This window comes from Furipterus horrens, unplaced genomic scaffold (genome assembly GCF_987537825.1).
Source record: "Furipterus horrens unplaced genomic scaffold, mFurHor1.1.pri manual_scaffold_1, whole genome shotgun sequence".
Taxonomy (NCBI): Eukaryota; Metazoa; Chordata; class Mammalia; order Chiroptera; family Furipteridae; genus Furipterus; species Furipterus horrens.
The window spans coordinates 208,394,707-208,421,704 of record NW_028327171.1 but is presented as its reverse complement, the minus strand read 5'-3'; positions in this window follow the sequence as shown (position 1 = coordinate 208,421,704).

The following is a 26,998-nucleotide window of genomic DNA, read 5'->3' as shown; positions in this document are numbered from 1 at the left end:
ATAGACATTTCAGGAATAAGCACAAGAAGGGAAACTAAGGCAGAGTCCAGAGGAAGGCCAAGGAGTCTAGAGTTTGTAAGGTAGAGTACCAGAAAGAAGGGAGAGCAAGGGAACTCTGGAGGTCTACAGAGGGTATCCTTGAGTCCTCAGATGAGCACTGATCAGGGCACGAATGTGAGAAGACTAGCTGGGATCAGGAACAGAAGTACTGACAAGATCGAGGGGAAACACTGGCCTGTTCTCATACAGCCGGGAAGAGTTCATGTTCCAACAAGCTGAGGAGAAAACCCTCCTAATTCTTGAAGTAGTAGAGTGCTCAGAAGGTTTTTGCCTCAGTAAAATGACTGGCTTAAGATGAACCCTCAGTAGGGGGAAGGGAGAGTATTAGGGACAGACTAAACATTGTTTTAACCTACCTGACAAAACTTAAAGATTTGAAAAGATTAAAAAACTGTTTTTAATTACTTTGTGTTCCAAACCAAAGTTCAAGAATATTTATAGGAATACAAAAATATCCAGTACCAAGTTAAAAATCACAATGCTGAGCTTTTAATTAAGTCATGCTAAAAAACGGGAAAATATGACCCCTTAATAATAAAAAATATTTTACACCTGAAAACTATATAATTTTATTAACCAATGTCACTCCAATAAATTCAATAAAAAAGAAAAAATTGATACCAACCAGAAATGACACAGATGATAGAGTTGTTACGACTTTATCCTAGATGTTTAAGAAGCTGGAGGAAAGGTTACACCTAGAAGATATAAAGATATAAGTACATGAGATATAAAAAGATACAAGTCAAACTTCTGGAAATGAAGACCACATCTCTGAAATGAAAAACACAGTCGATCGAATGAGTAGCAGATGAAATATTTCCTCCCATAAGATTATTGCCTTGCACTGAATTGTGTCCTCCTGAAATTCACATGCCTTGGTATTTGGAGACGGGTCCTTTGGGATGCAACGAAGGTTAGTTAAGTGAGGTCATGAGAGTGGGGTCTTCAAGATGGGCTTAGTGATTTTGTAAAAAGTAGAAAAGGAAAAGATCACTCTTCCTCCAACATGTGAGGATACAGTGAGAGGGTGGCAGTCTGCAAGCCTGGAAGAGGGTTCTCATCAGGAACCAAATCCACTTCTCGGCCTCCAGAATCGTGAGACGTAAATGTCTGTGATTTAAGCCATTGAGTCTATGGTATTTTGTAATGGCAATCCAAGCTGACTAGGACAATTAATGAAGTTGAAGACATAGCAAAGAACCTAAGCAAAATGAAACACAGATAACATAATTATTTATGAATAAATAATTTTAATGAAATGAGAGCTTTAATGACTTGTGAGACATATTTAGGTTGAGATATATATGAAGTATTGGAGTTTATAAGGGAAAAGGAGGGAGAATAGAAGAAATATTTGTAAAGTAATGGCTGAAAATTTGATAAACGCATACATACAAGAAGCTCAACAACCCCCAGAACAAGAACATGAAGAAAAATACGAAGTACATCAGAACCACCCTGCTGAAATACAGTGATAAAGATAAATCTAAAAAGCAGCCTTTGGAGAAAAGATACCTAACATGCAGAGGAACAGGATAAGGGTGATGGAAGATGTCTCACCAGAAACAGTTCAGACTAAAAGATGGTATATTGTGTTTAATGTACTGAAAGAAAAAAGAAAGTAAACCTAGAATTCTAGACCCAATAAAACTTTTTCAAAAGCAAGGGGAAGACAAAGTCACTTAAAGATATACAAAAACCGAAAGAAGGCATCACCATCAGCCCAACACAATGAGAAATGTTGAGGCAAGTTCTTCAGGCAGAAGAAAAATGATACCAGTTGGAAATCTGGATCTAAACAAAGAACACTAGAAATGATAACTAGAAGTGGTAATGAAAGAACACTGGGACAGATAATTGTGTGTGGGTTTATGACATACATAGAAGCAAAATGGATGACAGAAATGACAAGAACTCCAGGAGAAAATAAATCTTGTAAGGTATTTATACCATACGTGAAATGATGTACTATTGCTTGAAGTTTCTCTGTGAGAAGTAAACGTATGTTCCATAAACCTTAAAACAACTACTATAATAGTACAACAAGCAGAACAAACCAATGAAGAGATTAAACACAATCATTAGAAATAGTTCAAAAGAAGGGAGAGAAAAAAAGAATAAATTCAAACCGCAAAACTATTAATAATGTTAAACGTAGATAGCCTAGCTCTCTAATTAAAAGACAAAGATTGTCAGATCAGATTAAGAAGACCCAACTATATGTGCCTACAAGAAATACAGTTTAAATATAAAGACAAATAGGTTAAAAGTAAAAAGATAGAAAAAGATATTATATTATATATTATTATATATAAATCTAAATACTCAACAGAAGCAGATTGGTTAAACAAATTTTAGAATATTCATAAAATGGAATATTCTGCAGTTATTAATGAGGTTGATGGAGAAGTTTATTTATTGACTTTGAAAGATAATCACGATCTATTAAGTGAACAGTATAATGTGAAAAATAATTTATGGAAGTTTACCTCCAAATATTAGCATGATTATCTGTGGGCAGTATATCTGGGGTGATTTTATTGACTTTGTATTATGAGCTACTCATTATTAACAATCAATTTTGTAAATTGGCTGCCAGACTGACAATTAGGCTCTAAGCCTTTCCTTAACTGTATCCTAAGTTCCAAATACAGGAAGTGACTCATGATTTGAGTGGTTCTCATAGCCCTTTGGAAATTTTGTAATTTTTTGAAAAATAAATTTTAAGATGATTAAAGCATTTCTTTCCTTTTCATCTGGCACTGTCCAGTTCCCATGCTTGGATTGTGATTATACATCTTAATTCATTGTTTCTCAATCAACTTGTGGTGAAAGATTTTTTTTCTTTTAAATTTCAATCTGTCTTTGATGAATTATTTTGGTCTATTTGTAGTTGAACAAGATGCTCCTGTGGAGCCCACGCTTTAGGCATTACAGCAATATTCATTTGCTGTGAGCATTTTCTGACACCGAGTCTTAGTTTTTATACTAAGACTGGTGTAAACCATGACAGCATAGTGAATTGTTCACCCAACGCTAATAACTGGTCCTAAACAATCTGGCGATCACCAAGCACTAAATTCATGCAAACTGAGTTGATAGAGGTTAGTAAGCAGTAGCAAGCTTAAAATGGAGCCCTAAAGGAGAAACTTGAATTGGAACAGACTTGTATCCATGAGAATTTGGACCATATTGGTAAGCTTTGGATGCTGGCAGATGCCACATTCTAAAGTATTACAGACTTGCACAAAGGCTCCACGTTCTGTACTTTTCACTTTTGACATTTTTATTTTTGTGTTAATATGACTCACATAGTCAGTTTAAATTACTTTGAATGTATGCTATAGAGGAGCTATGTTGCATTCCCGGGTGCGATTTTTACTTCCTTTTGAAAGTCATTTCTGTTTTGAAGCGGTAGGATATATTCATTCCATTTTAAGAAGTCAGTGGAAAAAAGTTTGCTGTCTAAAACCTTGCTTCACAGTTCACTTCCATATCTGTTTCACATATTGAGGATTTTAAAAATGTATTCTCCTTCCAAACCCTTTCTATAGATTTGCAAAATATTGAGGGTAAAAGAAAAGGAATGTGCATTTTCTCTGGTGAAGCGATTTAATGTTTCTGTTTTCAATTATTTTCATAGGATTTCCATGAAGTAGTTGAATAAGAAATATTTTTGCCAATTCTGGGGTCCAATCTTATTAAATAATATCAACATAGTTGAGCTAACTTCTATTTTTCCAGGATATGTAGCTAATTCCCAATGCTGTTTCTATTGGCAGATACTTCCCTTCTTAATCTGACTACATTTTATCTTCAGAAAATGAACTACTTTTTTTGTCTACTAGGAACACTATAAAGTGTTTTTAATTTTATTTTTTTCATTTTCTTATAGTCAAAGCTAGAACCTCTCAGGCTGCCAAAATAGTTTATCTCTTTCCTAAGTCAATTTTGTTTAAAAAGTTGTGCATCGAGCTTGTAGCTTTTCTTAAAGTTTTAATAGCTAATTTAAGATTCACAGATCAATCAAATACTTAGTGTCGAGAATATTAATAGATAGCTAAAGGTGTAACATAGCCTTATAAGCCGAAAGTGAGGTCAAGGGAAAGATCCCAAAAATGTTTATTGGGAAGCAAAATATTTCTGAACTTTTGCAAAGGGACCACCCCCTAATTTAATCTTGGAAAAATATATTTATAAAATCAAGGTCAAGAGAAACTGTTATCAAGCAAAGGGGGGCTCGTTCACATGGTGCTGTGGTATAAGATCTAACAATTAGTGTTGAGAAAAACAGGTCTTTATTTACAATATTCCAACCTGGGGTGGACGCTGGGAGTACTCCTGCTTGGAGCCCTGTTTTCCCATGAGACCCAGCACTTCCCTTGTTCCCTAAAAGGCTAGAAGCCAAAACTAAGCCCAGTAGTTCCGATCCCTTATCTGTCAGCTCTCTTCTTCAGGATCTGGGGTGTGATGTCATCAGCTTCCACATAATAGTCCAGAAAAGCATGTGCCATGTTACACTGGATCGTGGTGAAGTCCAGGAAAGGCACAAGTCCTAAAAGAATGTCCTCTCCATATGTTCCAAGTTCTAAGAGTCCAGATAGAGTCTGGGTCTGCAAGGTGGAATTCTAGGTGACTTCCAAGTCAGCTGGAGCCGGAACGATCAAAGCAGCAACATGCCTGCTTTCTTACTAGCCCAGGCCGCATGGCCCTCTCCCGTGGAGGACCAGCTCTCCTACAAAGCTGCCTAGCTGCCGCATCATGGCTCTCTTCCTGAACACCAGACCTTGTAGCCAACTCCTGTCTGCCCTCTTTCAGACCAGTTGGCTTCTCTTCATCCTTACAATCTGCATGGTCCCTCTACATCGTCTCAAACAGCATCCCCTTCCTCATGGCTGGCTCTCCCCTTCAGGAGATGTTTGGCGACCTCCTTGTCATTGATATGCAAATTATCTTAAACAGTATCATCCACCCTTTTACCAGCCGTAGCTATCAGCCTGCCATTAATATGCAAAATTATCCTAAAAGCTACACTATCTCCTTCTCCCACACCAAAACCATGGGCTGCTGGGACTTTGAGGACCCCACTGTTACGATATCACTTCAATTTTAGAATGACAATGCTTTGTTATAATGGGTTACTGCAAAAATTTGAGTCATGACAAATTACACACTTCTGTTCATTACAAAAAAATTGATAAATTATCATTTAAATATTTTTCTCCTAATCTTTTTCTTTTCTGCTTTCCCCAATCCCAGACAAAAACATCCTTGTATGTGTTTCCTTTGTGTGCTTTCTATTTATTAATATTTTCTCCAGTAAGAATTCTTTCCAAAGGCTAATCATGGAGCTGCTGACTAAAAACATTTTTACAAATAATTTTTAGTGGTATTTGAATATGGTTTGGATATGCATTGCAAACCAACAGATTTGGAATTTTTGCTAACATTGACTTCCTTGTATGTGCTCTCAAGGGTATATCCTGATGTTGACAAATGGAAAGGAATCAGGTGTGGGAGGATGAGGAGCAGAAGGAGAAGGAGGAAGTAGAAAAAGTGGTAGAAACTTGCCTTCCTTTGTCCATGAATTACATACAGGCATGGTTCCCAAACTCAGCTGCCCTCAGATAACTTTTAGCAACTGAGGCTTGAAGATATAATATTTATTTAGCCTCTTTTGCTTTACACCCAGAGGCACTGTATAATTCAGGTCTCTGTCATTTCTCAACTGAGTCCTGCAACAGCCTGTTAACTGTTCTTCTCGCCCTGTGGTCTTACCTTGCAGCAAACCATCTTCTTCTTGTTACCACGAGGATTTTAATCTAGTAAATTTGATCATGTCCATCTCCCTGTTAAAAATTCTTCACGGATGGGCCTCATCTTCTACCCTCAGTCATTGTGATAGCCAAGGCATTGGGCATAGAGGAAGTGTAGCCACTTACTGAACATCCTCAGCCCAGAAGCAACTCACTTGACCACCTGCCATTGGCTGGAACTTAACCACATAGTCACACTTATTTGCAAAAGAGGCTGAAAAATGTAGCCTATTAACATACCCAGGCCAAGAGGATGAGAATATATTTTGGAGGTGAGCTAGCTTTCTCTGCAAAAATGTAGTATTTTTAAAATCTTTGACAATCACAATAAATATTCATTAATTCAGAATTTCTCTCATGAGCAGAAAAAAAAAGAGAATTGACATTTCTTGAATGTTTTAAAGTGTGCTTAGTGTATGTTTTCTAGGAGAATGATTTGGTGTTTACTCATCTTTCTATCCCTGAATTTAGCAGATTATCTAGCATATAATAAACACCCCAGAAAAATCTTTGTGGAACTAAATTTTATTTAAAAAAATGAAAATTTTAAAAGCTATCAATAGCAACATCAGGCTTTTTAATTTTTGCTTACTTTTTTATTTTATTCTGCTTTGCCACCCGTATCTCTACTGTTCCTTTTTCCCCCGTATCTATACTGTTACTTTTTCCCTTTCATTTCTTCTTGCATTAGCCATGATGAATACTCTTCTGTTCTGGTGCTAATTATAACAAGCTCCTCAAGCTAACTTGATGGCAAGGGTCACTCTTCTTCAATAGCTCTGGCTATTGGTTCTTTCAACCAAACTGGCTTCTGGTTCTTTCTATCCTTACTGGAAAGGTGATTCAGCCAAGTTCATGATTTTCACATATTTGATTGCTGATGACTAAGTATGGTTTTCCTGGGTTATTTCTTAAGGTGAGAATTTAAAAGGAAAGGGAAAACTGAAGCCCAAATCATCAGCCCTCTAGGCAAAGAAATTTCTTTCAAATTCCAGAGGAGTGTATACCCACTCACTTTTCCTCCTTCTTATAAAAATAAATTATAGCCATGTAGAGTTGAAATGTGGCTCAAAGGCCCTGGTGAATCCTGATGTCTTTTCTGTAAAAATGAGAGTGGGAAGGAAGGGAAGACTAATCTCATAACTTGGGAGGCTTTAAAAAAAGTTGTTATCTGTAGGGAACAGAGGGTTACAGAAGAGAGAATGCTGGTTTAGGAAGAAAAGATCCTCTTTTTAGCCAACCAGGTCAGTCAGATCAACCCTGACAATCACCAAAGAAGCAGGTGGTAAGGCCAACTCAACCTCACATCCAGAAGGGAAGGGGGTTCTTCTGTCCAAGACAGTAAGAGTCACTTGGCAGCTCTAAGGATACCCCTGATGCTACCTTAAATTTTGCCAGGATCTCACCCCTGGTTTCCTTTCCCATCTCCTTCTGCATCAGTGAAAGGCCAAAGCCATTTGTAATCTAGCCCCCTGTAGTCTAGGTTAGGTCAGGAGGTGGCCAATTCCCAGGTCCATCCAGCTGCAGGCACCCAATGACTCCAGCAGGCCATTTCTGACCATCCCCAGAGACTGTGGCTTGCCTTCCTCATCCTCATGCTGGTGGGAGCATAAGTGGCACTTCCCAAAAGGTTTGAGGGCTTTCGAGTTCTATGAGTGGATAGGGCCAGATGGAATTTGCTTTAAAGAAAGGCAGGATTCTAGAAGCTGGGACACATGCACCAGTAACTAGTCACTATGGCTGGAGGTACTGGCCTCCCCGGCACGTTCTTCAGACAGAAACTACCCTATTTCATGAGACTGAAAAGATTCTCATGATAGGAGAACCCTCTCTCTCAAGGAGGCTTCATTTATGGCAAATGTCTTTAAAATAAGTCCTGGAACTGCCTCTAACTTGAAACTTAATATTGAATGTCCATTTCCTAATTTTTTTCTAAGAATGACTTAACATTGTTTCAAGTGATTTTATTAACAAGATGCCCTGTCTTTCTTTTTGCCTCTCAAGTTTGAGGCAAGAATCTTATAAAAGAGCCAATCTCTATAAAGCTGGATTCAACTTTTACTCTGTCTGCACCTACCTTTGGGGAGCCCAGGAGTGTTGCTTCCTCTTGTTGAGAATCACTGAGAAAAAGCACTGAACTCTGAACTCTGTTCAAGGAACCAAGAGGCAATTTGGGAAGTGTCAAGTTTTGCAACAGTTCTGAGTAGTTGGCTCCGAGAACAGTGAGGACTAGGTGTCGATTCATTATTAACTTTCGTGTTTCCAGTCACAGATTTTTTAGCCACTTATTGATGTTGCTCATGACTCTACAACCAATTAGTTTTGTCTCCAAGTGATGTAATAAATGTTCACCAGGTAGACAGGCCACGCAGGACTCCAACTATAGAATCTGGATGTGGCATTGAAATGCTCACTATTTTCGGTATTTCCGGACTGACCCTAATTGCCTTGTAAAACTGGATAAATGGTCTGGATTTGAAGTGGTCGGTGATAAAATTGGTCAAGGGATAATTAGGGTGATATCATGTCTGGCAAATATCTTGCAAAAGAAAGTACTTTTAGAGGAAACACAAAAAGGGAATTTTCAAATTCTATTGGACTGGTACCACTATGGACAAAATTTGGAGTTGACAGGAAATGCATCCAAAAGTTGTTTACCCTGACTGTCTGAGAAGGCCTGTGGGATGAATGGGCCCTGCTGTTCCCCAGAATTGCCTCACATGGATGCTGGCACAGAGTGTTCTCAGCAGAAGAGCCCTGGGCACATGTCTCGTGTGGGTGGCTGTCATTCCTCTTCCTCAAGTCCTAGCAGGAGCAAAATTCTCCCTCCAATTTGTAAACTCAGGAGTCACTGTGTTGTTTGTTTATCATTTCCACCAGTTTTTCCCGTCCGAGGACTAGCCATTCTGGCTTCAGTTTATATATAACAGGGCTCATTCTCAGGAAGCCCATGAGCAAAGAGTGAGACATTCATGTGGCACCAAATAGGCCTTTTGTCATCCTTTGACGGGAAAGGGCCCGCAAGTCAAAATTATTTTCAAATGACAAAGATGAGGTTATCCAAGATGGAAGTGATTTGTTGTAGGGGAGCCATCACAGCCAGGAAAAATGAAAACCAGGAGGTCAGAGTTCACGGCCTGGCTCACTCTCACTCGTTGTAAGTGAATTTGGGCAAGTTGCTTGTCATTTCTGAGCTGAAGCCTCCTCACCTGTGAACTCAGAGGCTGTTCGTGCCTATCCCACAATGTTATAGCAGCGGTTCAATGAGATCACATACCTGTGGCAGTGCCCAATCGATGTTGTTCTCTGTACCCCTTCATTCTCGATTCTCAGGGTCACCTTGCCTGGCTATTCTGAAACTATGTGAATCCTTCCCCTAACACTAATCTTGAGTCTTGAATAAAGAGAAGTAAATCTTTCGAGGGTAATAGTGCACACTTTAAAAATGAAGGGTTAAGCTTCTTTTGTATATTCTAACCGTGAGATGTGATTCCATGGAAAAACTACGTTTTATGGCTTATAAACCTGGCTCATAACTCCTGAAGTTTCTTGAACTAGCTTCAAAAATATAATTTATTTTTTCTTTACACATCTAAATATTACTGACTTATATAATTTTCCTTCTCCACATTTTTACAGTCTTTTTTTTTCTCTACAACATTGAAATCTTTGCTTAAGTGAATGCCAAATTGTCACAAGTTTGATAAATCTATCATTAGTATATAATACTTTTTTTTAAATCAAGAACTTGGCTCAAACAGAGCAATCTCATCACCAGTCAACCACCAGACTTGAAGGAGATCATTATTATGGAAGACATAACACTCACCCTTCTCCTCCCAATAAAAAGTATGTGTAAGGAGCTAAAACTGATGTCCAAAGAAAGCTTATTCTCATGACAATAATCCATCCTGGTTTCCAAAAAGCTCTCCTGGGCTTCATCAGTAAGCAGTACAGAAAAAGATAATATAAATGTAGAGTTTTGCCTGCAAAAAGGATGACTCAGGACATCTCATGGTGGCAAATGGATCAAAACAAGGCATCAGTTCTCCAACCATCCCTGACTCTCTGTCCTTTTTACTTTTTCCATCAAGAGTGCCATCGATTTCCTTTATCCGTTGAATCTGAGCTGCCCTTTACTCTCACTTTGGTCAATAAAATGGGACCTCACTTCTGAACCCGGACCTTTTGAGATCTTGCACACCTCTGCTCTCCTTGCCTGCGCCACAAGAACAAGCCTGGGCTGGCTTCTCTGGGGGACAAGAGACTGTGGAGCAAAGCTGGTCATCCCAGCCAAGACCAGCCTACATTAACTAGAAGCCAGTTGACGACCAGCTGTGTGAGTGACCCCCCAGCAAAGACAAGAAGAAAATCGACCAAGCCAACCAAGGACCAGCAGAACTACTCTATCCACACACAGCATCATAAGTGAAAATAAACATCATTTTATGCCCCTGAGTTCGTATGGTTGACTTCTACACAGTGTGGATTTAGCAGTAGATAATTGCTATATTAACTAAGCAAGGAATGGTGGGTGCTCCCGGAGTGGTCATAGAGAATGATAGAGGGGCTGCCTTGGGATGGGAAAGGAGATATTCTGTTTTTGTCTGCACTAGACTCTAGACTTCCATGTACTCACAATATGCCTGGAGCAAGTCCTGTGGCCAAGGTTTAATGAGCATGTTTGTGAAACTTTTTGTCCGGAGGGCTACTCCCTGCTAGGAGGACGGTTAAGACTCTGAGGTCTGGATTCTCAAACAGGGAACCAAATAAATAATTCAAGTGCATAGCTGTGATGGCAGGGGTCAGGCAAAGCTACGCAACAAGCATGATGGAGCGTATTGGGACATAAATTTTCTTGAAGACTTGGGGGAACAAAAGTCACATGGTTTTTCACTTGAAGTAAAAAGAAATATATTATAGAACCAGAAATAAAGTTCAAATACATGCAATGATAAAAGGCAACACAATGGGGTATACAGGTACTGTATTACAGTCGTACACCTCAAACTTATATAGTGTTGTTAACCAATAGTACCCCAATATATTTAATCTAAAAAAAGAAAAAAAAACTTAAAAAAATGATGCAACATCTATTCCTCTCTCCTCTCCCAACCAGGCGTTTACCCTCCTCTAACATCAGATTTATATTTTTTGAAAGGTTTAACAAGTGCTATTGTAGAAAGTGGTTTCCAAATTTTTTCTTTGTTCTAATTACTCCCCTCCCCACATTAACAATTTTACTATGCTGGTTGCCATGTCAAAATCCATGTTAAATCTTTTAAACATAAATTATAATGGATGATTATCAAATTTTACAGACCAGAGGATGTTTAGGATTCTCCGCCTGAACACCAGCAGAGCCCTAGTGTTCTGCTGTTCTGGGAGCTAAATTTAGTCCTTCGCTCTCTGAGCTGTTAGTCACTTTAACTGCCATACAGATGTAGCCTTATCTGTTATGGGCTGGGTTGTCTCCCTTCAGAATTTGCGTGTTGAAGTCCTAATCCTTCAGTACCTCAAAATGTGACAGTATCTGGAGATAGGGCCTTTAAAGAGGCGATTATATTAAAATGAGGCCTTTAGGGTGGGCCCTAATCCAATCTGACTGGTGTCCTTATAAGAAGAGGACAGAGACACCGGGGATGTGTGCACACTGATGGACAGCCACCTGAAGACAGCGAGAAAGCAGCAGTTGGCAGACTAAGAAGAGAGGCCTCGGGAGCAACCACCCCTGTGACACCTTGATCTTGGACTTGCAGCTTCCAGAGCTGTGAGAAAATAAACGTCTGTTGTTGAAGTCCCCTCATCTGTGGTCCCTTGTTATGGCATCCTGAGCTGACTAGTGTATCCCTCTAGAAAACCATCTTTAGCTCTTCAACTGGCTATCATTTTTGGTTTCCTTAATTGCTAAGAAACAGAAAAGTGTTCTGTTCTTCACTGGGGACTTCCTAGCAGCTCTCCACCTATTGGTCTGTCTTCAGAATGACCCACTGTTGGCAAGTGTTTGTGATCAGCTTATTTATCAATGCATATTGTGATTGGGTGCAGGATCATCTTTTTTTTTTTGGTGTTAAGAATGGGGGGAGAGAGAGCCAAGGTCTAAGTGTAGCCCAGCACACTAAGCCCATAAGCACTGGGTGTTTAGGAAATGACAACTCGTACAGAATAATATTGAATATAAACTGTACGAAAACTAAAAAAAAAAAAGAGAGAGAGAGAGAAGAAAGTGACTGTCTAATGTGTGTGGGGGCGTGTGTCTCCTTACAAACTTCCAGTAGCATTGCCTTGGGGGTAAAGAACAGTCTCCATCCTCTGAGACTCAGGTTTGTTCTGTAGTGGACTCAGGGGAGACAGAGTTACTGGTCAGAAGCCCCAGGTAATGACTGTAGGGAGAGGAAGTAGGCATGGGTTTGTCAAAGAGATAGACAGGAAAGAGGTCATCGGCCAAAAGCAGCTCCCCATTCATTGCCACGAGCCTCTGAGTCAGTCAGTCAGGCCGAACAGCCATGAGCCACAGGCCTGGGGAGTTGACTTGGAAGGTGGTAGGAGAGGAAAACAAGAGAAGAGTGACTGAGCAGAATTCCTCTCAGCATGGTTAACCATGGTAACATTTTATTACAGGGGTTCTGACCTCATGATAATCTTTTTAGTATATGTATATCCCATGCAAGATTTGGGACATACTTACACTAAAATTATTTGTTGCTCATCTGAAATTCAAATTTAATTGGGTATCCTGTGTTTTACTTGGCAACCTTATTCAAAAGTCAGTTCTCCATACAGCCAGAGAGGTCTTTGTCAAATGTAAACTAGATCATGCTACTTCTCCAGGTCAAAGCTTCTAGTCTCCCTCAGGCTAGAATTCTGAGTTCTTGTTATGGCCTGCAAGGTGGGCCATGCCCATCTCTTCAACCTCAGCTCCTACCCCTTCCACCTTGTGCATTAAAAGGCTTTATTCAAAAGTCACCTCCACTGCCCTGGCTGGTGTGGCTCAGTGGATTAAGTGTTGGCCTGTGAACCAAAAGGTTGCCAGTTTGATTCCCAGTCAGGGCACATGCCTGGGTTGTGGGCCAGGTCTCTGGCTGGCAGCATGTGAGAGGCAAACCAATCGATGTATATGTTGCACATTGTTCTTTCTCTCCCCCTCTTTCCTTCTCTCTAAAAGTAAATAAATAAAAATAATAAGATTGTTTTTTAAAAAGTCACCTCCTCAGAGAGGCCTTCCTTGGTAACTCTCTCTGAAATAGTGGGCCCCTCTGATAATATTCGCCCCCTTAGTCATAGCATGTATTACTTCTGAAATACGATGTAGCCGTTTGTTGTTGGATATCTTGATCATTAGAATGTAAACTCTACAGGTTCAGCATCTGCATTCATCTTTTTTATTCCTGTGTACTTAGTGCCTAGAACTCTACTTGACATCTGATAGGTGCTCAATACATGGGTGTAGAAAAAATAAGTGAACTTATGTATTATAGCCAGTATACGGCAAAACTTAGTATGTTGCTGCCAACTAGCAATTAGTAAGCTGGGGTCTGCCTATAATTTTTAAGTGGATTAATTAAAAACAATTCTGAAAATTGTTAATGTTTCTAGTTCCCTTGAGAACCAACATAAACTAGAATTGAGAAACTTTAGCTGGAGAGATTACTATGGAAGACTGAACTATGCATTCGAATGGTGAGGTTCAACCACTTTTTGCTGAATGCACATAAGAATTTCTTGTTTAAGTGTGTTTGTAGTTAAAGAAAAAAAACTATACCCTTGCTTGCTTTTTCATTATGTTAATTTTTCCAACTCTCTATATAGTAGAATTTGGGGATAAATATAAAAAATAAATACTTTTAATATTTTTATATGGATAGCTCACAGTTTACTTTCTATACCCAGTCTAACTTAAATAGCTTTCAATGCACGTCTTCTTTCTCCTTCCCTGGGCTGGAAAGACATTTTATTTTAACTTTTACCAGTTAGACAGGATTCTTAAAGATAACTGTAAGATTCCAGTGAGAAGTGAAAATATAAGAAATATTAAAATGTATGTTGTGCAAAGTCACAGTAATCTCGTGTTTAAATGAAAAGGGAAATTGAAAGGCCCCATCAAAGCAAAATGGAACAGATGCCTCTAAGTAATGCATTGCAGGACCGTCGGTACAGCCTGAGTCAAGATGAACCTTTGTAATGTAAGATGTCTGATCTGATCCATTCTGCATTCTATTCCGGAGCCATTGACTGCGACCTTCAAATTATAGTGAATGGATTGTGTTGCATCACAGAGGGTGTGGGAGTGGAAGGAGGGGGGGAGGTTCGGGGAAATGTCAGACTTGAGAGGGAGCTAAGAGCCTGTGATTGCAACCAAATGGAACCGGGACATCCTGAAAGACACTGGGAATTATATATTTATCGTTAATTAAATGCTTCTTGTGTTTTTCTTTCTGGCCTTGACTGGTATTTCTTTTTCTCTACTTGTATCGAAGCAGTGTGACATTCTCAATGGGGAGAAAACTGTTTCTTATGGTTTTAATGGAAATATTTACTGGCAGCAGACAAGAATGTGTTCTTCTAAGGGGAAGCTGCATTTGTCAAAGATTTGTTTGGCTTCTGCTTTCCTTGCCGAGAATAGTTATTTGCTCCTAATTAGCCCTAAATACAGTTGCGCAGAGGAAGGGCCTTATTTTAAAGCCATCATTGCTGGTTGAAACCTGACTACAGCTGAAAAGAATGACTGACAGTGATAGAGAGGGCAGACCAGGGGCACTTATTAGAAACCATCGTCAATAATAAACTCTGACGACAGGGATAACATGTATTTTATGTCCTCATAAACACAGATTTAGTGCAAGTAAGCCCGCACAACGGCACGTGTGGCATGGCTGATGGCTCTGGATTTAATTTAGCACAACATAAAAGGTCCAGGATCAGCTGTAGGGTGCTAGCCTCAGTTTCAGCGTGGGGGCGGCCTCTGTTATGAGAACTAAGGCCGTTTCTGAAGTTGTACCACGTCCTTTCCACTGGGGAAGAAACTTACAGATGTCTGGGATTCTCTGAAGGTGACTGTACCTATCCGGAGTGTCAGATATACAGTTGATCTTCTCAGCTACCCCTGGCTCTTGATCACCCCTTCTCAGTTCACACACACACACACACCCCTCCTGCCTAATTGAATGTCTATTATTTCCTGCCTGTCTGTCTAATATAATTGAATTATCCTGAATTGATTTTTTTTGCCCTTAAGCGACTTTGGGGAATCTGGAAGGAAACACTTCCAGTGCAGGTGGGAGGAGCTCTGTTAGAATTCTCCATCTCTCAACACCTTTCTGCCATTCTTGGATCACCTACCTGTAGGTCTTAGGGACAGGGTAGCCAAGGAAGCCTCTCCCTCGGGCGGCCTGCATCTGCACTTGTCTCCCACCTCCTTGGGCCCAGGCCAGCACTGAGTGTTTAATACTTACATGACTTAAAAACTTACATACCCACTCACTGTCATTGTCCACAAAGGCACATCCCCACCATGTTCAGAGCTTTCTCTGATCACAGCCACACATCAGGATGACGTATTACCCCATCCCATGGCCTCTTTCCCTGGGCTAAGGAGCAGCGGAAGTTTCTCTCCCTTTCAATCTCAAGGGATGCCCACATTTCCTGTCTCAGGTTGAGTGACATTTCCTTTAGTGGAAACAACCACCCCCACCGCCACCCCCAGCCTTCTATAAATGCAAACCTCACCCTTTCCGGCAGTCTTGATCAGGTGGGAGCAAATGAATCGCTATTATTGAAATCTACCATTATTTAAATTAGATCTCAGTTCTGAAAGGCTGATGGCATTCTCCAAACCCAGCCGGCCTGGAGGAAGGAAGCAGAGCAGCCTGCGTGCTCTTCAGCAATCAGCCAGCTCCAGTGCCTGGAGCACAGCGCTCCTGGGTGGGCCCTGGTAGGAGGTCTCTAACCCCACCAGGGTGAAGACCAGCATTTCGTGAGGCCAAATTTTCATACTGAGATGAAGTACAAGTGGAAGTAAGACCCTTTTTAAAAACTTTTACAAAGAATTAAGGTAGAATTTCTTTCTCAGACACATTTCACAAACACTGTTTATTTCACTCCTGGTGGTTGACTTTTTTAAATCTTAGAGGAGAAAAGGAGCATACCAGCTGGGTCACATGAATGTACCTTAGTTCATCAGAATAACCAAAACACCCTCAAATCTCCAATGTGAAAGTTTTTATAATTCTCTTTGCCTCTTGCTGTATAAAATCCCTATGCCTAGGAAGTATGTGTGGAGATTTAAGTCAAACCTGCAACCCAATGTACAAATAACCCCAGGCTATGCTTTCCCAAGAAATACAGGAATGACAAATTAAAATACAATTGCTATTTTGCAGAACAGCTTTCATAAGTCTCTCCTGGCCCTGGGGAAATGAGCAAGATGTTCTTTGTGAAGTTCATACTGATTAAACCAAATGTGGCCAAAGGAAATCGAACGTCCTTTCCATCTTTCTACGCCTAATCTCTGGTGGTGAAGACAGGGCTGCAAATGGCCTAAAATATACAATCACGGATAATTTCAGGAAGCGAAATATCTAAAATGGCCCTTTGGAGAAATTACAAGTCGAAATGTGTGACTTAAGTGAGAAGCCAAGTCAGTCAGGGAAAGCGCTGCTTGGCAGTTACTAATGGAAGACGTTTACCGAGCTCAGCTACCTGGCCTCAGTTTTCAAGGCAGTAGGCGAGGTCAGGTCCCAGTAGACCTCCCAGGCCTGTAGTCGAAACAGGTCTGGCTGCTTGTTCCTGAGAAAATAAATGGGCCTAACTTCTGGAGCTCTCCAAAATTTCAGGCTTGAGATCTAAGATATATAGTTCCCAAATGTTCATGATACTAACATAAAGGAGCAATGCGCTATGTGAGAAAATTCAGTGCTCTAAATTTTAAGGCAAAAGCTTGTGATTTGGTGTGGCATCCATTCATCTGCCAGTTGAAAAGCTTCCCTGGAATTTCTTTTTCATTTATTAATTCAACAAATGTTAATGGTGAATTTGCCATGTACCAGGCACTGTTCTAGGCACTGGAAAGGGATCAGAGAAGTAAAGAAGTTTCTGCCCTCAGGGAGCTTACATTTTAGTTGCTGGAGAAAGACAATGAAGAAGTCAACATGCAACATGTAATGTATTGATCACTACCATGGAAAATAAATAAAGCAGGGGCAAGGGATAGAGATTGGCCAGTGTCAGGAGAACAGAAGCACAAACCAAGCACAGAACAGCAATGGGGAAGAAAGACTGGGAATATACATAAAATAATATTACTTCTGTCTCTAGGATAGCTCTCATCTCCATGCTATTTCAACAAATGGGAGAGATTAAAAACTCCCTTATCAGAATAATCAGCAACATTTATTGAGCCCTCAGTATGTGCTCAACCTGTGGCTAGGCATTTCCCAAACATTTCCCCAATCAATCCAGTCATCAGCGTGGTGACTCAAGATAAGAGAAGTTAGGTGATTGGCAAGAAGTCACACAGATAAGATAATAAGTCCTGGACCTACTAAGACTTGAACCCAGGCTGACTGGCTTTCCAGCAAACACGAAACTTGATGGGAATAATAGCAACTACCAAACAATCATTTATTGAGTACCTACTCTATGTATACCCCTGGCTGGTTTGGCTCAGTGGATTGAGCGTCGGCCTGCGAGCTAAGTGTCGCTGGTTCGATCTTCCAGTCAGGGCACATCAGAGAAGGAAAACTCTGACTCCAAAAAACCTCCGCTGCCTTGCGGCATACCTCTTCAGGGGAAAGGCTAGGGGAGTAAACCCCGACAGAAAATCCGGAGCCGGAGTCCCTAAGGCGGTTTGACGTTGTAGTCAACACCGGCAACTCCTGCGGCGCACCTGAAGCCAAGCTGTATTGACTCCGTCTTTCCCTTGGACCCTTCAGCTGTGAAGAGAGGGGGGGTCTGCTGCATGGGCAAGAGCAGACCCTCCATATCACCCTGCCCAGGCTCTGTAGCTTCAGCTTCACTGGAGAGGACACTCCAGTGTCATCACAAGATGTCAATTCAACAAGGGAGGAGACAGATACCGTGTCACTCCCGAGTCGGACTGCACAGCCATTCTCGGCGGTGCAGATAGACTCTTAAGAAGCTACACCATCGTCTCTCGAGACGGACGGCTGCCGACCTTTCTTTATTAGAAGCTCTCTTTGGTTTACCTGTTTCCTCAACAGCTAGAACAATGCCTGGCATCTGAAAGACATTCAATACCTACTTTTAATAATTTACTAAATGACAGGGACTGTACCTTCTTAACAAGATCTGTGCATCTTGAAGGCCTCTGTTAGCTTAACAGAGAAAAAAATGCAACACTTAAAAATCCATCATATTTTTCTAGGCAAGTTTCATGTTCTTCACTGAGAGTGCAATATATTTCCTTTGAAACAAATAGAATAGGGAGTCATTTCCTTGGCCTCATGTCATTAGAGTCATTGTAAGGTAGAAGCCGGTCGTGTACCTAGGCAGGGAGCTTTTGTCTCAACACAGTCCCAGATGACTTTTTAGATGGCATTTGAAAGGAAAATGATTAAATGATATGAAAGACTCAAATTTCCACTGAAGTTATTGTTCCTGATGCTGTCTACAGGTTGAGGGGCTACAAAATTGTCTAGGGACAAGATGGTAGTGTTTTGGGGTAAGGTGATTATAGAAGAGGTAAAGAAAAGTAGGTAAATATAAGGTCTATTCTGTAGATGGACTTGAAAGATTGACTAAGGAGAATTGAGGGAAATAAAAAATATAAGGGCAATTTTTAGAATTTTGACTCGATGATGATATTCACTGAAATGGGGAAAGCTTGGTTAAGTGTTGGGACTTGCGAAGTTTGAAAAGCTTATCAGCCATCCAAGTGGAGATGTCAATGCTTAGGATAAAACTTTTGAGCTGGAATAAGTCTGGAGCCAACAGCATAATTATGATTTTTAAACCTTATACATGAATAGGTTTGTCTGGTAAGAGACTTTTAGCATGGGAGAGGAATCACAAGATAAAGCCTCATGAACAGTCTTGCAAAGCTAGGTTGTCATATGTGCTAGCCTGGCACATTTCAGTTTCACGTGTCTCTGTGTCTCTCTCCTTCTCTTTCTGTGGCTGTCCAGGGACCCTACCCGCCATGTTTTGAGGAAGCCCAGTCTTCCCAGCATCTACAGCCAGACATGTGAATGAGTGAGCCTTCAGATGATTCTAGTTACCAGCCTCAAGCAGTCCAGCTGACATAGTGGAGCAGAGGCAAAATGTCTCTTCTGAGTTCACTCAAAGAATGGGATTCCCAAGCTCTACTTGTTTTAAGCCATTGAATGGGGTGCTTTGTTATGCAACCTTGGATAACTGCAACCGGGAACCCATGAAGGAAAGGTAGTGTGTAGTATGAGTAGCAGTGAGGGAAGGATGAATGGGAGGTGACCAAAATGGAAACATGTATATACAACTTTTTCAAGAGGTTGAGCAGTGAATGAAAATGAGGGTAGTATAAGGAAGTGTTTTTTTTCTAAGATGGGAACTAGTAGATAGAGCATGTGAACATGATGTTGAGAATAATTCTGCAGAGATGTAGGTGATTGATTTATAAGGGGAAAGAGGAACAGAATAAATGAGAAAAGTTTTGGAAAAATTGTAAAACACAGTCATGAGGTTGACCGTACTCTTTACTGGGAGAGAAGAAAGATGAGTGTGGGTGGAGGGCGGTTTGCAGTTTTGTTGGGGGGTTGAGGTTTCCATCTAAGAGCTTCTATCATCCTAATGAAGAAAGAGACAAGTCGTTACTGAGATTTGAAGGAGGCATAGAAATGGTTTGAGTAGAAATGGGAAGAGAGGTTGTAATCATCACCATCAAATGTAGACATGTGGTAGAAATGACCCAGCCATTCAGTTGACAGTGTAGCTTCTGCCAATAACCACATGAAGCCAGATTCAGGGTTTCTTCCCTTGGAAGGTACATCAGACAGAGGGGCATGCGGTGTGAAGGTGTTTATAAGGTAGTAATTATCATAGCGGATCATGGTGCATGCTAGGATGGAAGGAAAAATATAATGATAAAGTATTGGGTTTCCTGGGTTGGTGATCTCAATGAGGCTGAAAATACATTGCAGTAGATGTCCTAGAAGGTCTAAACAAATTGGATACTCATAGTTTGATGTAAGATTTGGTCATAAAAGTTTGGGAAGATGGAAAGTGTTAGCTGAAGCGTTCTGGGTATTGTGTAAGGCAGCTACTAAGGATGAAAGAGTCTACGGACTGTTGCTAATGAAGGAAGCTAAGAAATCAACTTGGTTGGCATTAACAAGTCAAAGAGTTCTCATCCTATTTTGAGAACAGATTGTATCACCTTCAATGTGATGCTTTAGTTTTCGAAAAATGGATCTGGAAAGCCCTTTGAAAAGTTCCTCCTGAGAATTTTCTTTTCTAAGTACTATAAAAAATGACTGCATTGTTTCTTATATTAAAGTTGATGGTGATATTAAATGAAGAAATAAATGGAGACCCGTTGGAAGTCTTTGAAATGGAACTAATATACCTGTAGCTGGCTTACATAATAAATCTTGCTTCATTTCTTGGTTTTTGGCCTCAGATAAATTGCTGATCTTAGTCTATGCTCTGTTGCCTTCTACCTGCTGAGTCTGCCATATAGCTTGATGAATCTTGTGGAAAAGAACATAATGCCTGCCATTACTATAACTGAACAGGGGCTGGGAGTTCTAATTTCAGCACTGAACACACTTTCTCTTTGGGTTTTTCTGTTATTATTTTGGTTTCCTTATTTTGGGGGGGTTGGAGGTCATGAAATTATTAGTAACCTTATCAATACATTCCCCAAACTTGGAGATGAACTGAACTATGGTTGCACTATTGAGACACATTCTGGAAGAATCACATACCTATATCCATTTATTGTTAAATGTGATTGCTGAACAGTGTTCCTGAGAATGTTTCTAGAAGACTCAGCAAAATTAAAAAAGCTGACCTATCATGTGGTAGTTTATAAATATTATTTGTGTCAAAACCAGAGGTGAAAGGGAATTATAGGGCTCATCTTTTCTTCTCTCTCCTATAACCTTCTCTTTCCATCCTATGATCCCAACACTCAGATAATCAAAGCACCGAAAATTTATTTCTCCCAGCCTTCAAAACTAATAAGTTACCTGACCTCTAGGATCTGGAGTTAGCCATTATCCAACAGAACTTTATATGATGATGACAATTGTTTATATTCATATTGCCCAATAGGATGGTCACTAGTCATATGTGCTTACTTAGAACTTGAAATTTTATTTTATTCAAAGTAAGTTAAATACTGTAGCCACATATGGTTAATGGCTACCCTTTGGGGCAATACAGCTAGCTAATCAGTTCCATTTATTGAGTGTAATGTAGGGCTGCATAAAATGCCTAAAAATGAAACTTTTCTGTTGAAAACAACCTTGGTGCTGGTTCATCAGAAAGAACTCCTAAAATAGAGAAGCTCCCTGGAACAGGGAAAGAAGAGCAACTTGTCCCCCAGCCATCATGCAAGTGAAAAATCTGACCCTCACTAGAGTGACATAGAATTTAGGCAAAATGGTTATAAAACATAAGTAAGACATAACAATCTTAAAAAACAGGACACAACCATCAGACACATTGCTGAGAATATTCAGAAACTCTTAGGCAAGTTTTTATGGTATAATAATCCCAAACCTCTGTGGTTTACAACAACATACATGTATTACTCTCACTCTCGAGTCTTCAGATTGCCTGGTACAGTTTTGCTTCTGCCTGCAGGGTGGGCTCAAGTCAGCTACACGCATCTCCCATTCCGGAACCTGTGGCAGGAGGTACAAGAGGACAAGTGATGTCACAGCAGCACAGCACGTTCAGAGCCTCTGCTCGTGTAATGGGCACTAACATTCCATTGGCCCAAGCAAGAAACATGGCCAACCTCAAAGTCAACGAGGCAGAAATTTATACCTTCCTACTGTACTGGGAGGAGCTGCAAAGACACAGGCAAAAAGCATGGATATACGAGGTCTGTCCAGAAAAGGTCCAGTCATTGCTAATACAACTAGAAAAGTCTGCACAACATCAACGGAACCTGGAATGCATATGAGAGGACAAAGACGACTTCACGGTGCTAGTCAGTGGGTGTGGTAGATGCCATTGAGTGAGCATGCGTGTACTGTGTGGCCATTGCATTCAAAATGACAGAGCAAATAAGGCAGTGAATCTGCATCAAATTTTGCATTAAGCTTGAACATTCCTCCACAGAAGCCATTCAGATGATTCAGAAGGCCACAGCTATGGGCAAGTGGTGATTGGCAGCCTCATCACGACAACACGCCCGCTCATGCATCATGTCTTATACAGAGTGTTTTGGCAAAACATCAAAGCACCCAGGTGACTCAGCCCTGCTACAGCCCAAATTTGGTGCCCTGAGACTTCTGGTTTTTCTCAAAACTAAAATCATCTTTGAAACAGAAGAGATCTCAGACCATCTATGAGATTCAGGAAAATATGACACTGATGGCGATTGGGAGAACTGTGTGAAGTCCCAAAGTACCTAGTTTCCAGGGGACTGAGGTGTCATTGTCCTGTGTACCATGTTCTTGTATCTTGTATATTCTTCAATATAAATGTCCTCTATTTTTCATAGTGCATGGCTGGAAACCTTCTGGACAGACCTTGTACAATTTTCTACTGGGAGGGAGTGAAGAGTTTAGAACAATAATAAAATCTGTCAACAATATTTAAAACACCATGGATTTGGTTAGGGTAATAATTTTTTAGGGAGTGAGTTGATCCTTTTCTTCAGTTAGTAGAGTCTCCCTCTTCCTCCTACCTATCCTAATTTCTTTGGATGGAATCAACTCTCCTTGGTAATAGCAAAAAACAGTCAGAACTACCAAGATATTAAGTTGCCTCAGTTTCTAGAACCCCAGCCAAATCACGAAGACACCTAACAGGAGGACAGGCCTAGCGAAACCTGGGATTTACTTTCTCACAACAATGACCATCAAAGAGTGCAGGGGAATCACTGTCAATTTGTCAAGCTTAGTGACAGGGACTATGACTATGTAAGCAGATGACAAAGCAGGCTTGTAGTAGTGAAAAAGATGTTGATAAGCTTGCAGGCTCAATGCAATCTTTAACATTTCAAATCCAAGTTCAGCCCCTTGACATCTTATTCTTCGTCAACTTCTCAGTCCTTTCTCAGACCTTCTTCTAGGACAGAACTAAGTAGACCATGTATTGCTCCTCTTCTAATTACTGTTTTCTTTGTTTGTATGAGGGCTTTGAAATCATTTACTTATTCATTCAACAAATGTTAAATGAGCTTTGACTCTGCCAGGCTGTGCTTTAAGTTCTATGGACCCTGCAGTGAATAGAACAGAAAGATGTGCCTATCCTCTGAGACTTTACATTCTGGTGAAGGGGGGAAATAAGCAATTGGGCAAATAAATACATCCTATACAGTCTTTAAAAGTTAAAGCAAGATAAAGGGCTTGAGAATGAATGGAATGCTGTCTTATGTTACCATATGGTGGTGGGAAAGTTTTCTCTGAGGATGTGACCTTTGAAAAAAGATCTGAATAAAGTGAGGACTGAAGGTAATAATAGAAAAATGTTTCTGTTAAAAAGAATATCAGTGGAACAGGGTTGTGTCCTTATGTTCAAGGAGCAGCTTGAAGCATAGCATAAGTGGAACAGAGAGAGGTAAGGAGAGTGGGAAGAGATTAATCTAGGGAGGAGCCACATTATGGAGGATTTGGTAAGCTGGGAAGTCACTGGAACGTTTTGGGCGCAGAAACAACATGAATATAACACTGGAGTGAGGAGGCATGACCTTCTGGAGCAGGTGGTGTGGGGTCTGCCTGCTTCCAGGGCAAACCGACCTCTCTTGTCTGGGATGGGCCTCCAGCTCTTCCCTGGCTTCATCTCAGTTCCTCACTTCTTATGCTTCCAAGAACTTAGGCCTCCTGTGGCCTCCCCTTCTTAGTCTGATCTCGCTCCCAATATCTTCTTTGAATATATTGTGCCTTCTATTTTTGCCAATTCAACCTAATGCAGTTCCCAAATTCAATACATTAAAATGGAAATCTAATCAAAGCAGCAAACATGTATCATTCACCGCACACACACTTATACATTTGCCGTGTGCAAGGTTCTGAACAAGGAACAGATAAGCTCAAATGTGAGTTGAAATGGACCTGACGGTTCAGGAACTTACAGCTTGGCACGGAGTTTCCCAACTGGTTCAAGTATGCAGACTTCCAGCACTATAGAAATTCTCAGTCGCCTGCCTAATAATTCTTTAGTATATTCAGTAGTCATTCACCGAGAGACTGCAAGGACGAGAAGCTATCATACAGTCAATAACACTTACTATGCATTTCTTTCTTATCAATGCAATGACTTTTACATAACATTACTATGTAATAATAAACGCATGTCTGAAGCACATCATTGCTGAAACACATTACCTCTTCAGTACAACGTGAGAAGCAAATATAGATTTGCCAAACCCTTGCAATCATTCCACCTCCGAGTTACACCCCTGCATCTGAGGAGAAGCGCAGAACTGGACTAAAGCCCAGCTGACCTCAACTCCTCTCCTCTGACCATAGGGACAAACTCAATGTATAAACATGTTTGTCACTTCTGTTACAAAAGCTCAGACTTTAAAGGTGCCTCAACATAAATGCCAACTACCCGTAGGAGTCTGCATGATAGTGGCCTACGGGTGGCTGGGCTCTTGAATTAATTCCAAAATGTAGGAGCAGAGCCAGCTACGCAATGTACAGGACCTGCTACATAATATGCTGGGCCCAGAGCAAAATGAAAATGCAGGGCCCCTTGCTTAAAATGTTATTAAGAATTTCAAGATGGTGACAGCAGAAAATTAAACCAAGTATGGGGAACCTCTGGCCACGGGACCTTATTCAATCTTATGAATCCATTTTTGAATGGAGAGCTAGTATACACCCGATGTCTGCTGCTAGCCCAATACAATGCATTACCATTCAGCAACAGCAGATATAACAGGGGCATCTGCCACATGCCAGGAAATCCTCTTAGTGCTTTGTGTGTAATGTCACCTTTAACTAATGAAATAGTTATCATTAACCCCATTTTGTAGTTAAGGAAACCAAAGCCCAGACAGAGTTAGTAATTTGCCAAAGTTATGTAGCTAGTGAGAGGGAGAGGCAGGATTCAGTCTCCTATAGTCTGACTTTAGGATGGAGGTTCTTATCTCCTAATGTGGATCTGTTTCCCTGATGCTGTTTAGCTTGTTTTGAGGACTAAATCAGAAAATAGAGGCAAAACGATTATTAATTTTAGTGTATACATATTGAGCACCTCCTCTATGTATTATTTTTAAAGAGCATTTTAATATTGAGGAAGTCAAGAAACAGAGACAAGTAACTTGTTTAAGGAAGCACAGAAAGTGAGGGACTGAGCCAGAATTTCAACTGACAGAGTGAGCAGAAGGTAAGAAACAAAAAACGGAAGCACCGGTTATTTTATTTTATATTTTATATAGTATTTTACATTACATATGTATGTCTATGTGGAATATATGTTATATATGTTACATGTACATAGATAACTTAGTTATTACATAGTTATAAGAATATTTTGTGGTTCCTGATAGGGTTCTGAAGGCTTTACCTTTAAAGCACTTGGGGAAAAGGAATGCGAGATTATAGTTAGAATCAGAAGATATAATACAAGTAGGCTCTTGCCTGAGTGGTATCCACATTTTATGGGAAACAAGAAACCCTTATTGTTTCTGGGTCTGTAATTCATCTTCTCTTTTTATAATCTTGAAATTAATTCTCCAGTAGGACGTAAAGAAGGAAGATCTGCGTCTTTCCCAGTGTTCCTCCATTTTCGTACTAATCAAACTTGTCATAAGGGAAATTGTTGATCTTCCTTGGCCACCAACCACCCTCTCCCATCTGTGTTGTGCAGAAGTCCCACAATGCGCCAGTGTTATCTGGCAAAGGCAGACTCGGGGCCAAGGTTGGTTTGTGTGAGAAGAGATGAAGGTTAGGTCCTTGTGAACAACACAAATGTTTCTTGTCTCCTGCCATGAAGTGTGAGTTATTTAATTTACCAAGACATGGGCTGTAAAGCGAACCACCAATGGATGGTTTTGCCTTTATTGTCCATTAGAGAGCATCGATGAACTGTTGAACATAAGCTGTTAAAGGTCATGGAATTACCTTCTTCTAATACCAGGAGTTGGTATGACCCTCCGTTTTATGCTACGTCCAGCTTTCCGCCAAAACCCACAGGAGTGTTTGTGTTTGTTCAGCACACAGTGATGAGAGCTCTGGGGGAAGAACAGAGGACTCAAACCTCAGGTTCTTCGGAATCTGGTGATGGACAGAAGGTGCGTATCCTCAGGTATCTGACGGACACATCAGAGATACGAAGACAGTGCCATGGCCATTCAGAGGGGAGAGAAATCCCTTTTAGAAGAAGCTTTAAAATGGAAGAAGTCCATGAACTGATCCCTGTAGCAGCAGCTAGGAGGCTGAAGGCCTCTGCATACTTCTTAGTTTTCCCAGATCCTCCTCAGTCAACTTGAAGCTTATCTAAGCACTCATCAAACTTATCAAGAATCATTCAAATATGAAGCTATAATATTTAATCTAACCGCTCAGCGTATAGGAAGAGAGGAGAAATCAAAGATCACAGAGAGAGTTCACATTTTCAATGGCCAGGTCTCAGACCCTCTAACATTAAAACTCACAGGGCTGGTGATGGTAGCTTACCTCCAAGATGGCTGCCATGAATAACTTGTCTCCATGTGGCTCCTGCAATTCCCCCATGGAGAGACTGAGTCTGGTTCTTTATTCCCCATTGAATCTAGGCCTCAGTAAATTGCACAATAAAATGTGGCAGAAGTGTTGTTCGGGACTCTCAAGGCTAGTTTATAAGAAGCCTTGTATCTCCTGCCTGGGTGTCTTGGAACAATCTGGGAGCACTGAGCTGCCAAGTCAGAGGTCCGACTACTGTGCAGCTACTGTTCTGGAAAAGCCAATTTTAGACACTTTGATGACTGTTCCAGTTGAGCCCAGCCTTCTAGGCATCTC